Here is a 12,962-nt window from a genome sequence, read left to right as displayed (position 1 = left end):
GGCCAGGAGACAGACAAACGGAGTGGAGATCTGGAAGACTGACCAGAAAAAAAACAAGGAGGACACCAACTCATAATTCATCTCTCCCTCTCCCGAAGCAGAAGAATTGAACATTCTGAGTTTTGAGTTGCACCACTGAGGTTGTACAAGTCTCTCTCTGTATAAACTTGTATTATTATGTCAATAAAACGATTTGTTTGAAAAGTTTGAAGCTTCATTTCCCAAGGAATTTTCTGAATCAGGCTGCATTGGTTCCGAAGGCCGGCTCTGCTTTCGCAGAGCTTGACTGTCGGGAGGTCCCGCAGGTCGAAATGTATCGACTGGTTTCAAAGCACCAACTCAGATTGGGGCGTATGGGACATGTGGCCCAGGAAGAGTGGTGGTAGCAGAGCACACTTAGCAGTTTAAGTGGCTGAAAGTGAATGTTAGATTAAGGAAATACCGCAGGAAAATTATAATGAAATTGAAGGGGGAAAGTAAAGGAGAGCTATTGATTGTGGAAGGAAGAAAAGTCTGCGTTATGGTTCGGTTTGGAGCCGAAGTTGCTGCGGCCAGAATGCAGATTATTAATCACGATACGAGCACGGCACCACACATCAACAACTGGAGCTCTGCAAAGTATCGCATGGCTCTCCTTCGGAAACATGGATTTTTGGTGAAGATTCCAAAATCAGCACCGCCAGAAATACAGAAGCGGTGAAATTCAACGCAGGCCTCGCAGCCACTGGAGCCTTCATCCAGAATGGGAACTGGTGCAGGCACAGTTACTTTTAAAAGAATTGTAGCCTTTTCACACGAGAAGAAACTCACCCCTGGAGATTCTATAAAAATAGGCCCCGCTGGGAATCGAACCCAGGATCTCCTGTTTACTAGACAGACGCTATGACCAGCTAAGCCACGGGACCCAATGCTGGCGCAATTACTCGCCCCCACTCACTGATGTCTATCAGCTTCCGGTCGCAGTCTTCTGGACTCTCAGGCCGGTTCTTATTTCTCCAGCTCTCTTGTCTATTCCGCCATATGTCCCATTGCTCTCTGTATCTCCCGCTTAATTTATCTCAGTGTCAATCTGTGAGGTGATTCTGAATGATTACCCTATGTTTGTGTCTTATACGAAATAAATGGGGGGATCAGACAACTCTTCCTCTGACACTGGGGAACAAATAAGCCAACAGTTATAACACGATATTGTTTACTGTGATGCAGCAAATACAATATTCCATCTTAAAAGTTTCAGTTTCAATTCTGGGCAAAAGAAACTGTGACTCCAACGTGTTTCCAATAGCCTGCTTTTTAATCTGACGTCACAAACGCCACCATTGCACCTCAAGGTGATTCATAACTAATAAACAGAGAAGTCAAGCACTGAAAGGGTATTTATAGAAAGGGTTGTGAGACTGTGGAATGCACTGGCCCAGCAAGCAGCAGATTTAAAACAAGGTTTATAAACCGGCAGCATGTGGGAGGAAGGGGGCAGAGAGGCAAGAGAGACACAGGAAAGATCAACTTGGAAACTATTGACCCCGAATCTACTTTAAATCCCCCCACTGCATTTCAACCCATTTAATGTCAGATTCACAAATTGATGCATGTGAGCAATATAGGACATTTATCGCTGTCTCTGGTCTAAAATAACTGCTTTATTATTTGCTCCCACCCGCTGTGTTTAGGCTCTACCCTGAATATTTATCTCCGACCTAGAATCAGTTTGTAATCTGGAGACAAGGTTTCTGCAGGCGGCGGGCAGGGAGCAGAGGCTGTGACTGACCTGAGTCATGTGGGAGCAGAACACAATGTTTCTGCTGTTTATTTTCATTACCCTGCAGAATATTCCATACTGTTCTCAACATCTTACATACCGTTAAATATCGGAAGTTTTCTTTTATTGTAATGATCGCTGCGATTCTTCTGGACTTGCTGAATTTGCAGCAAATTAAATATCACGAAACCGTCATCGCCAACAATAAACAGGGTCAGCGATTTGAGAATTTTGTATCTTGGAGCCGATATTTTCGCGGCTGCGATGGCCGAGTGGTTAAGGCGTTGGATTTGAAATCCAATGGGTGTTTCCCCGCGCAGGTTCGAGCCCTGCTCGCAGCGGGTTTTCTCATTATGATAATTAATTACTTCAAATAAATTATTTTCTTCAATCTGCTCCCTCTGGGAGGATTTTGGAATTTTCAATGCCGGTTTTAAGGAAACTAAAGGATTGCCGAGACAACTGGATCACTTACTTCAAGAAGGTTTGCTGACCGAATTCCAAAAGTTATCTGCAGATTGTCTGGAAGCTCCAGATAAGGAGGCCTCGACAGTCTCTGAGGTACCTTCCCATACACTCGCTGCTGTCCGGTAGCATCAGTCTGTGTAACCATGGGAGAGAGAGAATGGAAAGTCACTGCAAGGCATGTTTCTGTCAGCAGCAATGTTACAAGAGCAGCCATTCTAAAGTGAAAAGCAGAACACATTCCAGGAGACAGTCCAGGAGACAGACAAACGGAGTGGAGATCTGGAAGACTGACCAGAAAAAAAACAAGGAGGACACCAACTCATAATTCATCTCTCCCTCTCCCGAAGCAGAAGAATTGAACATTCTGAGTTTTGAGTTGCACCACTGAGGTTGTACAAGTCTCTCTCTGTTTAAACTTGTATTATTATGTCAATAAAACGATTTGTTTGAAAAGTTTGAAGCTTCATTTCCCAAGGAATTTTCTGAATCGGGCTGCATTGGTTCCGAAGGCCGGCTCTGCTTTCGCAGAGCTTGACTGTCGGGAGGTCCCGCAGGTCGAAATGTATCGACTGGTTTCAAAGCACCAACTCAGATTGGGGCGTACGGGACATGTGGCCCAGGAAGAGTGGTGATAGCAGAGCACACTTAGCAGTTTAAGTGGCTGAAAGTGAATGTTAGATTAAGGAAATACCGCAGGAAAATTATAATGAAATTGAAGGGGGAAAGTAAAGGAGAGCTATTGATTGTGGAAGGAAGAAAAGTCTGCGTTATGGTTCGGTTTGGAGCCGAAGTTGCTGCGGCCAGAATGCAGATTATTAATCACGATACGAGCACGGCACCACACATCAACAACTGGAGCTCTGCAAAGTATCGCATGGCTCTCCTTAGGAAACATGGATTTTTGGTGAAGATTCCAAAATCAGCACCGCCAGAAATACAGAAGCGGTGAAATTCAACGCAGGCCTCGCAGCCACTGGAGCCTTCATCCAGAATGGGAACTGGTGCAGGCACAGTTACTTTTAAAATAATTGTAGCCTTTTCACACGAGAAGAAACTCACCCCTGGAGATTCTATAAAAATAGGCCCCGCTGGGAATCGAACCCAGGATCGCCTGTTTACTAGACAGACGCTATGACCAGCTAAACCACGGGACCCAATGCTGGAGCAATTACTCGCCCCCACTCACTGATGTCTATCAGCTTCCGGTCGCAGTCTTCTGGACTCTCAGGCCGTTTCTTATTTCTCCAGCTCTCTTGTCTATTCCGCCATATGTCCCATTGCTCTCTGTATCTCCCGCTTAATTTATCTCAGTGTCAATCTGTGAGGTGATTCTGAATGATTACCCTATGTTTGTGTCTTATACGAAATAAATGGGGGGATCAGACAACTCTTCCTCTGACACTGGGGAACAAATAAGCCAACAGTTATAACACGATATTGTTTACTGTGATGCAGCAAATACAATATTCCATCTTAAAAGTTTCAGTTTCAATTCTGGGCAAAAGAAACTGTGACTCCAACGTGTTTCCAATAGCCTGCCTTTTAATCTGACGTCACAAACGCCACCATTGCACCTCAAGGTGATTCATAACTAATAAACAGAGAAGTCAAGCACTGAAAGGGTATTTATAGAAAGGGTTGTGAGACTGTGGAATGCACTGGCCCAGCAAGCAGCAGATTTAAAACAAGGTTTATAAACCGGCAGCCTGTGGGAGGAAGGGGGCAGAGAGGCAAGAGAGACACAGGAAAGATCAACTTGGAAACTATTGACCCCGAATCTACTTTAAATCCCCCCACTGCATTTCAACCCATTTAATGTCAGATTCACAAATTGATGCATGTGAGCAATATAGGACATTTATCGCTGTCTCTGGTCTAAAATAACTGCTTTATTATTTGCTCCCACCCGCTGTGTTTAGGCTCTACCCTGAATATTTATCTCCGACCTAGAATCAGTTTGTAATCTGGAGACAAGGTTTCTGCAGGCGGCGGGCAGGGAGCAGAGGCTGTGACTGACCTGAGTCATGTGGGAGCAGAACACAATGTTTCTGCTGTTTATTTTCATTACCCTGCAGAATATTCCATACTGTTCTCAACATCTTACATACCGTTAAATATCGGAAGTTTTCTTTTATTGTAATGATCGCTGCGATTCTTCTGGACTTGCTGAATTTGCAGCAAATTAAATATCACGAAACCGTCATCGCCAACAATAAACAGGGTCAGCGATTTGAGAATTTAGTATCTTGGAGCCGATATTTTCGCGGTTGCGATGGCCGAGTGGTTAAGGCGTTGGATTTGAAATCCAATGGGTGTTTCCCCGCGCAGGTTCGAGCCCTGCTCGCAGCGGGTTTTCTCATTATGATAATTAATTACTTCAAATAAATTATTTTCTTCAATCTGCTCCCTCTTGGAGGATTTTGGAATTTTCAATGCCGGTTTTAAGGAAACTAAAGGATTGCCGAGACAACTGGATCACTTACTTCAAGAAGGTTTGCTGACCGAATTCCAAAAGTTATCTGCAGATTGTCTGGAAGCTCCAGATAAGGAGGCCTCGACAGTCTCTGAGGTACCTTCCCATACACTCGCTGCTGTCCGGTAGCATCAGTCTGTGTAACCATGGGAGAGAGAGAATGGAAAGTCACTGCAAGGCATGATTCTGTCAGCAGCAATGTTACAAGAGCAGCCATTCTAAAGTGAAAAGCAGAACACATTCCAGGAGACAGGCCAGGAGACAGACAAACGGAGTGGAGATCTGGAAGACTGACCAGAAAAAAAACAAGGAGGACACCAACTCATAATTCATCTCTCCCTCTCCCGAAGCAGAAGAATTGAACATTCTGAGTTTTGAGTTGCACCACTGAGGTTGTACAAGTCTCTCTCTGTATAAACTTGTATTATTATGTCAATAAAACGATTTGTTTGAAAAGTTTGAAGCTTCATTTCCCAAGGAATTTTCTGAATCGGGCTGCATTGGTTCCGAAGGCCGGCTCTGCTTTCGCAGAGCTTGACTGTCGGGAGGTCCCGCAGGTCGAAATGTATCGACTGGTTTCAAAGCACCAACTCAGATTGGGGCGTATGGGACATGTGGCCCAGGAAGAGTGGTGGTAGCAGAGCACACTTAGCAGTTTAAGTGGCTGAAAGTGAATGTTAGATTAAGGAAATACCGCAGGAAAATTATAATGAAATTGAAGGGGGAAAGTAAAGGAGAGCTATTGATTGTGGAAGGAAGAAAAGTCTGCGTTATGGTTCGGTTTGGAGCCGAAGTTGCTGCGGCCAGAATGCAGATTATTAATCACGATACGAGCACGGCACCACACATCAACAACTGGAGCTCTGCAAAGTATCGCATGGCTCTCCTTCGGAAACATGGATTTTTGGTGAAGATTCCAAAATCAGCACCGCCAGAAATACAGAAGCGGTGAAATTCAACGCAGGCCTCGCAACCACTGGAGCCTTCATCCAGAATGGGAACTGGTGCAGGCACAGTTACTTTTAAAAGAATTGTAGCCTTTTCACACGAGAAGAAACTCACCCCTGGAGATTCTATAAAAATAGACCCCGCTGGGAATCGAACCCAGGATCTCCTGTTTACTAGACAGACGCTTTGACCAGCTAAGCCACGGGACCCAATGCTGGCGCAATTACTCGCCCCCACTCACTGATGTCTATCAGCTTCCGGTCGCAGTCTTCTGGACTCTCAGGCCGTTTCTTATTTCTCCAGCTCTCTTGTCTATTCCGCCATATGTCCCATTGCTCTCTGTATCTCCCGCTTAATTTATCTCAGTGTCAATCTGTGAGGTGATTCTGAATGATTACCCTATGTTTGTGTCTTATACGAAATAAATGGGGGGATCAGACAACTCTTCCTCTGACACTGGGGAACAAATAAGCCAACAGTTATAACACGATATTGTTTACTGTGATGCAGCAAATACAATATTCCATCTTAAAAGTTTCAGTTTCAATTCTGGGCAAAAGAAACTGTGACTCCAACGTGTTTCCAATAGCCTGCTTTTTAATCTGACGTCACAAACGCCACTATTGCACCTCAAGGTGATTCATAACTAATAAACAGAGAAGTCAAGCACTGAAAGGGTATTTATAGAAAGGGTTGTGAGACTGTGGAATGCACTGGCCCAGCAAGCAGCAGATTTAAAACAAGGTTTATAAACCGGCAGCCTGTGGGAGGAAGGGGGCAGAGAGGCAAGAGAGACACAGGAAAGATCAACTTGGAAACTATTGACCCCGAATCTACTTTAAATCCCCCCACTGCATTTCAACCCATTTAATGTCAGATTCACAAATTGATGCATGTGAGCAATATAGGACATTTATCGCTGTCTCTGGTCTAAAATAACTGCTTTATTATTTGCTCCCACCCGCTGTGTTTAGGCTCTACCCTGAATATTTATCTCCGACCTAGAATCAGTTTGTAATCTGGAGACAAGGTTTCTGCAGGCGGCGGGCAGGGAGCAGAGGCTGTGACTGACCTGAGTCATGTGGGAGCAGAACACAATGTTTCTGCTGTTTATTTTCATTACCCTGCAGAATATTCCATACTGTTCTCAACATCTTACATACCGTTAAATATCGGAAGTTTTCTTTTATTGTAATGATCGCTGCGATTCTTCTGGACTTGCTGAATTTGCAGCAAATTAAATATCACGAAACCGTCATCGCCAACAATAAACAGGGTCAGCGATTTGAGAATTTAGTATCTTGGAGCCGATATTTTCGCGGCTGCGATGGCCGAGTGGTTAAGGCGTTGGATTTGAAATCCAATGGGGTTTCCCCGCGCAGGTTCGAGCCCTGCTCGCAGCGGGTTTTCTCATTATGATAATTAATTACTTCAAATAAATTATTTTCTTCAATCTGCTCCCTCTGGGAGGATTTTGGAATTTTCAATGCCGGTTTTAAGGAAACTAAAGGATTGCCGAGACAACTGGATCACTTACTTCAAGAAGGTTTGCTGACCGAATTCCAAAAGTTATCTGCAGATTGTCTGGAAGCTCCAGATAAGGAGGCCTCGACAGTCTCTGAGGTACCTTCCCATACACTCGCTGCTGTCCGGTAGCATCATTCTGTGTAACCATGGGAGAGAGAGAATGGAAAGTCACTGCAAGGCATGTTTCTGTCAGCAGCAATGTTACAAGAGCAGCCATTCTAAAGTGAAAAGCAGAACACATTCCAGGAGACAGTCCAGGAGACAGACAAACGGAGTGGAGATCTGGAAGACTGACCAGAAAAAAAACAAGGAGGACACCAACTCATAATTCATCTCTCCCTCTCCCGAAGCAGAAGAATTGAACATTCTGAGTTTTGAGTTGCACCACTGAGGTTGTACAAGTCTCTCTCTGTTTAAACTTGTATTATTATGTCAATAAAACGATTTGTTTGAAAAGTTTGAAGCTTCATTTCCCAAGGAATTTTCTGAATCGGGCTGCATTGGTTCCGAAGGCCGGCTCTGCTTTCGCAGAGCTTGACTGTCGGGAGGTCCCGCAGGTCGAAATGTATCGACTGGTTTCAAAGCACCAACTCAGATTGGGGCGTACGGGACATGTGGCCCAGGAAGAGTGGTGGTAGCAGAGCACACTTAGCAGTTTAAGTGGCTGAAAGTGAATGTTAGATTAAGGAAATACCGCAGGAAAATTATAATGAAATTGAAGGGGGAAAGTAAAGGAGAGCTATTGATTGTGGAAGGAAGAAAAGTCTGCGTTATGGTTCGGTTTGGAGCCGAAGTTGCTGCGGCCAGAATGCAGATTATTAATCACGATACGAGCACGGCACCACACATCAACAACTGGAGCTCTGCAAAGTATCGCATGGCTCTCCTTAGGAAACATGGATTTTTGGTGAAGATTCCAAAATCAGCACCGCCAGAAATACAGAAGCGGTGAAATTCAACGCAGGCCTCGCAGCCACTGGAGCCTTCATCCAGAATGGGAACTGGTGCAGGCACAGTTACTTTTAAAATAATTGTAGCCTTTTCACACGAGAAGAAACTCACCCCTGGAGATTCTATAAAAATAGGCCCCGCTGGGAATCGAACCCAGGATCTCCTGTTTACTAGACAGACGCTATGACCAGCTAAGCCACGGGACCCAATGCTGGCGCAATTACTCGCCCCCACTCACTGATGTCTATCAGCTTCCGGTCGCAGTCTTCTGGACTCTCAGGCCGTTTCTTATTTCTCCAGCTCTCTTGTCTATTCCGCCATATGTCCCATTGCTCTCTGTATCTCCCGCTTAATTTATCTCAGTGTCAATCTGTGAGGTGATTCTGAATGATTACCCTATGTTTGTGTCTTATACGAAATAAATGGGGGGATCAGACAACTCTTCCTCTGACACTGGGGAACAAATAAGCCAACAGTTATAACACGATATTGTTTACTGTGATGCAGCAAATACAATATTCCATCTTAAAAGTTTCAGTTTCAATTCTGGGCAAAAGAAACTGTGACTCCAACGTGTTTCCAATAGCCTGCCTTTTAATCTGACGTCACAAACGCCACCATTGCACCTCAAGGTGATTCATAACTAATAAACAGAGAAGTCAAGCACTGAAAGGGTATTTATAGAAAGGGTTGTGAGACTGTGGAATGCACTGGCCCAGCAAGCAGCAGATTTAAAACAAGGTTTATAAACCGGCAGCCTGTGGGAGGAAGGGGGCAGAGAGGCAAGAGAGACACAGGAAAGATCAACTTGGAAACTATTGACCCCGAATCTACTTTAAATCCCCCCACTGCATTTCAACCCATTTAATGTCAGATTCACAAATTGATGCATGTGAGCAATATAGGACATTTATCGCTGTCTCTGGTCTAAAATAACTGCTTTATTATTTGCTCCCACCCGCTGTGTTTAGGCTCTACCCTGAATATTTATCTCCGACCTAGAATCAGTTTGTAATCTGGAGACAAGGTTTCTGCAGGCGGCGGGCAGGGAGCAGAGGCTGTGACTGACCTGAGTCATGTGGGAGCAGAACACAATGTTTCTGCTGTTTATTTTCATTACCCTGCAGAATATTCCATACTGTTCTCAACATCTTACATACCGTTAAATATCGGAAGTTTTCTTTTATTGTAATGATCGCTGCGATTCTTCTGGACTTGCTGAATTTGCAGCAAATTAAATATCACGAAACCGTCATCGCCAACAATAAACAGGGTCAGCGATTTGAGAATTTAGTATCTTGGAGCCGATATTTTCGCGGTTGCGATGGCCGAGTGGTTAAGGCGTTGGATTTGAAATCCAATGGGTGTTTCCCCGCGCAGATTCGAGCCCTGCTCGCAGCGGGTTTTCTCATTATGATAATTAATTACTTCAAATAAATTATTTTCTTCAATCTGCTCCCTCTTGGAGGATTTTGGAATTTTCAATGCCGGTTTTAAGGAAACTAAAGGATTGCCGAGACAACTGGATCACTTACTTCAAGAAGGTTTGCTGACCGAATTCCAAAAGTTATCTGCAGATTGTCTGGAAGCTCCAGATAAGGAGGCCTCGACAGTCTCTGAGGTACCTTCCCATACACTCGCTGCTGTCCGGTAGCATCAGTCTGTGTAACCATGGGAGAGAGAGAATGGAAAGTCACTGCAAGGCATGATTCTGTCAGCAGCAATGTTACAAGAGCAGCCATTCTAAAGTGAAAAGCAGAACACATTCCAGGAGACAGGCCAGGAGACAGACAAACGGATTGGAGATCTGGAAGACTGACCAGAAAAAAAACAAGGAGGACACCAACTCATAATTCATCGCTCCCTCTCCCGAAGCAGAAGAATTGAACATTCTGAGTTTTGAGTTGCACCACTGAGGTTGTACAAGTCTCTCTCTGTATAAACTTGTATTATTATGTCAATAAAACGATTTGTTTGAAAAGTTTGAAGCTTCATTTCCCAAGGAATTTTCTGAATCGGGCTGCATTGGTTCCGAAGGCCGGCTCTGCTTTCGCAGAGCTTGACTGTCGGGAGGTCCCGCAGGTCGAAATGTATCGACTGGTTTCAAAGCACCAACTCAGATTGGGGCGTATGGGACATGTGGCCCAGGAAGAGTGGTGGTAGCAGAGAACACTTAGCAGTTTAAGTGGCTGAAAGTGAATGTTAGATTAAGGAAATACCGCAGGAAAATTATAATGAAATTGAAGGGGGAAAGTAAAGGAGAGCTATTGATTGTGGAAGGAAGAAAAGTCTGCGTTATGGTTCGGTTTGGAGCCGAAGTTGCTGCGGCCAGAATGCAGATTATTAATCACGATACGAGCACGGCACCACACATCAACAACTGGAGCTCTGCAAAGTATCGCATGGCTCTCCTTCGGAAACATGGATTTTTGGTGAAGATTCCAAAATCAGCACCGCCAGAAATACAGAAGCGGTGAAATTCAACGCAGGCCTCGCAACCACTGGAGCCTTCATCCAGAATGGGAACTGGTGCAGGCACAGTTACTTTTAAAAGAATTGTAGCCTTTTCACACGAGAAGAAACTCACCCCTGGAGATTCTATAAAAAGAGGCCCCGCTGGGAATCGAACCCAGGATCTCCTGTTTACTAGACTGACGCTTTGACCAGCTAAGCCACGGGACCCAATGCTGGCGCAATTACTCGCCCCCACTCACTGATGTCTATCAGCTTCCGGTCGCAGTCTTCTGGACTCTCAGGCCGTTTCTTATTTCTCCAGCTCTCCTGTCTATTCCGCCATATGTCCCATTGCTCTCTGTATCTCCCGCTTAATTTATCTCAGTGTCAATCTGTGAGGTGATTCTGAATGATTACCCTATGTTTGTGTCTTATACGAAATAAATGGGGGGATCAGACAACTCTTCCTCTGACACTGGGGAACAAATAAGCCAACAGTTATAACACGATATTGTTTACTGTGATGCAGCAAATACAATATTCCATCTTAAAAGTTTCAGTTTCAATTCTGGGCAAAAGAAACTGTGACTCCAACGTGTTTCCAATAGCCTGCTTTTTAATCTGACGTCACAAACGCCACCATTGCACCTCAAGGTGATTCATAACTAATAAACAGAGAAGTCAAGCACTGAAAGGGTATTTATAGAAAGGGTTGTGAGACTGTGGAATGCACTGGCCCAGCAAGCAGCAGATTTAAAACAAGGTTTATAAACCGGCAGCATGTGGGAGGAAGGGGGCAGAGAGGCAAGAGAGACACAGGAAAGATCAACTTGGAAACTATTGACCCCGAATCTACTTTAAATCCCCCCACTGCATTTCAACCCATTTAATGTCAGATTCACAAATTGATGCATGTGAGCAATATAGGACATTTATCGCTGTCTCTGGTCTAAAATAACTGCTTTATTATTTGCTCCCACCCGCTGTGTTTAGGCTCTACCCTGAATATTTATCTCCGACCTAGAATCAGTTTGTAATCTGGAGACAAGGTTTCTGCAGGCGGCGGGCAGGGAGCAGAGGCTGTGACTGACCTGAGTCATGTGGGAGCAGAACACAATGTTTCTGCTGTTTATTTTCATTACCCTGCAGAATATTCCATACTGTTCTCAACATCTTACATACCGTTAAATATCGGAAGTTTTCTTTTATTGTAATGATCGCTGCGATTCTTCTGGACTTGCTGAATTTGCAGCAAATTAAATATCACGAAACCGTCATCGCCAACAATAAACAGGGTCAGCGATTTGAGAATTTAGTATCTTGGAGCCGATATTTTCGCGGCTGCGATGGCCGAGTGGTTAAGGCGTTGGATTTGAAATCCAATGGGTGTTTCCCCGCGCAGGTTCGAGCCCTGCTCGCAGCGGGTTTTCTCATTATGATAATTAATTACTTCAAATAAATTATTTTCTTCAATCTGCTCCCTCTTGGAGGATTTTGGAATTTTCAATGCCGGTTTTAAGGAAACTAAAGGATTGCCGAGACAACTGGATCACTTACTTCAAGAAGGTTTGCTGACCGAATTCCAAAAGTTATCTGCAGATTGTCTGGAAGCTCCAGATAAGGAGGCCTCGACAGTCTCTGAGGTACCTTCCCATACACTCGCTGCTGTCCGGTAGCATCAGTCTGTGTAACCATGGGAGAGAGAGAATGGAAAGTCACTGGAAGGCATGTTTCTGTCAGCAGCAATGTTACAAGAGCAGCCATTCTAAAGTGAAAAGCAGAACACATTCCAGGAGACAGTCCAGGAGACAGACAAACGGAGTGGAGATCTGGAAGACTGACCAGAAAAAAAACAAGGAGGACACCAACTCATAATTCATCGCTCCCTCTCCCGAAGCAGAAGAATTGAACATTCTGAGTTTTGAGTTGCACCACTGAGGTTGCACAAGTCTCTCTCTGTAAAATTTGTATTATTATGTCAATAAAACGATTTGTTTGAAAAGTTTGAAGCTTCATTTCCCAAGGAATTTTCTGAATCGGGCTGCATTGGTTCCGAAGGCCGGCTCTGCTTTCGCAGAGCTTGACTGCCGGGAGGTCCCGCAGGTCGAAATGTATCGACTGGTTTCAAAGCACCAACTCAGATTGGGGCGTATGGGACATGTGGCCCAGGAAGAGTGGTGGTAGCAGAGCACACTTAGCAGTTTAAGTGGCTGAAAGTGAATGTTAGATTAAGGAAATACCGCAGGAAAATTATAATGAAATTGAAGGGGGAAAGTAAAGGAGAGCTATTGATTGTGGAAGGAAGAAAAGTCTGCGTTATGGTTCGGTATGGAGCCGAAGTTGCTGCGGCCAGAATGCAGATTATTAATCACGATACGAGCA

At 44.5% G+C, this 12,962-nt stretch overlaps 10 non-coding genes across 10 annotated transcripts; 5 read left to right on the top strand and 5 right to left on the bottom strand.

Annotated features, from left to right (window-relative positions):
• Positions 1-831: 831 nt before the first annotated feature.
• trnat-agu (transfer RNA threonine (anticodon AGU)) lies at positions 832-905 on the bottom strand. Its single transcript has one exon. It is a non-coding gene; the product is annotated as a tRNA-Thr (tRNA).
• Positions 906-2,017: 1,112 nt separating this feature from the next.
• Positions 2,018-2,100, top strand: trnas-uga (transfer RNA serine (anticodon UGA)). The gene has a single exon. It is a non-coding gene; the product is annotated as a tRNA-Ser (tRNA).
• A 1,207-nt stretch (positions 2,101-3,307) lies between these two features.
• trnat-agu (transfer RNA threonine (anticodon AGU)) lies at positions 3,308-3,381 on the bottom strand. Its single transcript has one exon. It is a non-coding gene; the product is annotated as a tRNA-Thr (tRNA).
• Positions 3,382-4,493: 1,112 nt separating this feature from the next.
• Positions 4,494-4,576, top strand: trnas-uga (transfer RNA serine (anticodon UGA)). Its single transcript has one exon. It is a non-coding gene; the product is annotated as a tRNA-Ser (tRNA).
• A 1,207-nt stretch (positions 4,577-5,783) lies between these two features.
• Positions 5,784-5,857, bottom strand: trnat-agu (transfer RNA threonine (anticodon AGU)). Its single transcript has one exon. It is a non-coding gene; the product is annotated as a tRNA-Thr (tRNA).
• A 1,112-nt stretch (positions 5,858-6,969) lies between these two features.
• trnas-uga (transfer RNA serine (anticodon UGA)) lies at positions 6,970-7,051 on the top strand. Its single transcript has one exon. It is a non-coding gene; the product is annotated as a tRNA-Ser (tRNA).
• A 1,207-nt stretch (positions 7,052-8,258) lies between these two features.
• On the bottom strand, positions 8,259-8,332 carry trnat-agu (transfer RNA threonine (anticodon AGU)). Its single transcript has one exon. It is a non-coding gene; the product is annotated as a tRNA-Thr (tRNA).
• Positions 8,333-9,444: 1,112 nt separating this feature from the next.
• Positions 9,445-9,527, top strand: trnas-uga (transfer RNA serine (anticodon UGA)). The gene has a single exon. It is a non-coding gene; the product is annotated as a tRNA-Ser (tRNA).
• Positions 9,528-10,734: 1,207 nt separating this feature from the next.
• On the bottom strand, positions 10,735-10,808 carry trnat-agu (transfer RNA threonine (anticodon AGU)). The gene has a single exon. It is a non-coding gene; the product is annotated as a tRNA-Thr (tRNA).
• Positions 10,809-11,920: 1,112 nt separating this feature from the next.
• Positions 11,921-12,003, top strand: trnas-uga (transfer RNA serine (anticodon UGA)). Its single transcript has one exon. It is a non-coding gene; the product is annotated as a tRNA-Ser (tRNA).
• Positions 12,004-12,962: the final 959 nt, after the last annotated feature.

This window comes from Somniosus microcephalus, unplaced genomic scaffold, assembly GCF_052327205.1.
Source record: "Somniosus microcephalus isolate GS21.2 unplaced genomic scaffold, FLI_Smic_1.0 unresolved_chr1, whole genome shotgun sequence".
Lineage (NCBI taxonomy): Eukaryota > Metazoa > Chordata > Chondrichthyes > Squaliformes > Somniosidae > Somniosus > Somniosus microcephalus.
Note: the sequence above shows the minus strand (reverse complement) of the source record. Positions and strands in the feature narration are given on the sequence as shown.